The sequence below is a fragment of the Zootoca vivipara genome, chromosome 9, assembly GCF_963506605.1.
Source record: "Zootoca vivipara chromosome 9, rZooViv1.1, whole genome shotgun sequence".
Classification (NCBI taxonomy): Eukaryota; Metazoa; Chordata; class Lepidosauria; order Squamata; family Lacertidae; genus Zootoca; species Zootoca vivipara.
The window spans coordinates 13,969,735-13,972,201 of record NC_083284.1 but is presented as its reverse complement, the minus strand read 5'-3'; the positions used below and the strand labels follow the sequence as shown (position 1 = coordinate 13,972,201).

General features: G+C 37.4%; 1 long non-coding RNA gene across 1 annotated transcript; it reads left to right on the top strand.

Annotated features, from left to right (window-relative positions):
• Positions 1 to 1,396, top strand: LOC118084347 (uncharacterized). The gene is made up of 3 exons (XR_004692486.2): positions 1 to 787; positions 1,030 to 1,127; positions 1,342 to 1,396. It is a non-coding gene; the product is annotated as an uncharacterized LOC118084347 (long non-coding RNA).
• Positions 1,397 to 2,467: the final 1,071 nt, after the last annotated feature.

Genomic DNA, 2,467 nt, shown 5'->3' with positions numbered 1-2,467 from the left:
CCCGTTTGCTGATAGCTGCTAACTGGAAAGGGGATAAAATCCCCACAGTTAGAGCGTGGCAAATCAAATTGCTAGAGTATGCAGAAATGGCTCAATTAACAGATAATTTAAGGGGAAATTCTAAACAGTTTGTGGAAAAATGGGAAAAATTCAGAAAATATTTGCAAGAAAATGATAATAATGATGTAATCTTCATGGCAGCCTTGGAATGATTGGCTTATAACAAAAAAAATTAGATATATAAGAAATGGTGGTATGATTGGCTTTATGATGTACAAAAGAGATAATAAGAATATGATGAGGAACGATGGTACATTTTTTTTTTGAAAATAATTTTTTATTCATTTTTCATAGAAATATTAAGTCATTCACATTACAAATAGTTCAACTTGTTTGACTTCCTTCCAACCCATAAGTGGTAAATTCTGTCAATCCTAATTCGTATTTTCTATTTACAACAGACTCGTCGCACTGTAGAGGTTATATTGCTACCCCTAACGCTCTCATACCCATGTAATTTCCCTTAGCATACTCTATAAATTTACTCCATTCAGCTTGGAACTTCACATCATCCGAATCACGTACTCTGTGTGTTAATTTGGTTAATTCCATAAATTCTAAAACCTTCGATTGCCACTCGATTATAGATGGTATTTCATTTGTTTTCCATTTCTGGGCGATGAGAATCCTAGCTGCCACTGTGGCGTACATAAAGAATCTTAAATCGGATTTTGGGATTTCATTATCGACTAGACCCAACAGAAAGGCCTCGGGCTTCTTCGGAAAGGTAAGTTTCAAAAAAAAATTAAGTTCGTTATAAACCAAATCCCAAAATTGTTTTATCCTATCACACCCCCACCACATGTGAAAAAATTCCCCCACCGATGTTCTGCATTTCCAGCACCATTTGTTCTGGTTCCTGTACATCTTAGATAATTTTGCTGGCGTTAAATACCAGCGATATACAAGTTTCATAACATTCTCCTTTAGTACAGTACAAGCTGTTAAATTTATATTTTGTTTCCACAGTTTTGACCACATATCGGATGGGATATTGTGCCCGAAATCTCTGGCCCATTTGATCATAGAATCCTTAACAGCCTCATCCATGGTGTACCAGTCCAAGAGTAAGTTGTACATTTTATATAACAATTTGTGATTGTTACCTAATAGCTCAATTTGGAACGGTGGTACATTTGTAACACTGATGAGATGCACTTCGAGAGGTGACGGGAAGTCAATATTACTAATTTAATCAGTTAGGCATGATTATGGTTGTATGTTGTATATGTTATGGTTATATGTTGTATATTATGATTAATGTATATATATTTATATTAGAGTTAACATAAATAACCTATGAAGAAGGAAACAAGAAGCAAGAACTTGGGAAAACAACAAATATATAATTGTAATTCTGTAATTTTGAAAGAACAAAAAAGCATAGGTGTACAAGATTGTATAAGAAAACATTTAATAAAGATTTCTCCAAAGAAGAAAGAAAAAAAGAAAGAAAGAAAGAAAGAAAGAAAGAAAGAACGAACGAACTGCCGGGGCTGTTGTCATCTGGAAACGGTTGCAAAGTTCTGCTGCTGATTGATGAACCTAATAGGTAATTATCTGCAACACCAAAGACGTTCCTCTTAGACTGTTTTGTACCAAAATACCCTTTGCTAAAAGCACTGCCAAGAACACTGTGGGATCTCCAAAGACTGTTTTCTGCTTCCCTCTTTTCTCCACTCTCCAGAGAAGTGTTTGAAATGGGTTTCATTTGAAGGCAAATTGCTATTACTTTGGTAGGGAGACTAGTATGTTAAAGGGGGGGGGGTTTCCATTTCCGTACATTTAAGTCTCTACCCTGCAACTCTTTTTTACTTCACTTCTTGGGTGCATGCTTGAAACTTTTGAGAGCTACTTTCCTTTGCCAAAATAAGCCCTTTTGTTCTGAGTGTGTGTACGTGTGATTTGCTGCAATTTATTGTTGCTTAACCTCAAAAAAAACATGCTCCCATCTTGCAGTCATTGCTCAACAGAACTCCAGATAAATTAAGGTGTGGCTGTGCGGGGGTGTGGGGTGACTGTCATGAAGGGATCCTGCACTTCTGAATTTGCCACTAACACTAGGGCTGCCATATGTTCGGAATTCAAAGGTGGAAGGCGGCGGTATGTCCTAGTTCATTGGCAATTAAAATCAGTGGCTTTCTGGCATTTTTGTGTATATATATATATATATATATATATATATATATATATATATATGGACCCAGGTGGCGCTGTGGGTTAAACCACTGAGCCTAGGACTTGCTGATCAGAAGGTCGGCGGTTCGAATCCCTGTGACGGGGTGAGCTCCCGTTGCTCGGTCCCAGCTCCTGCCAACCTAGCAGTTCAAAAGCACGTCAAAATGCAAGTAGATAAATAGGAACCGCTACAGCAAGAAGGTAAACAGCGTTTCCATGTGCTGCTCTG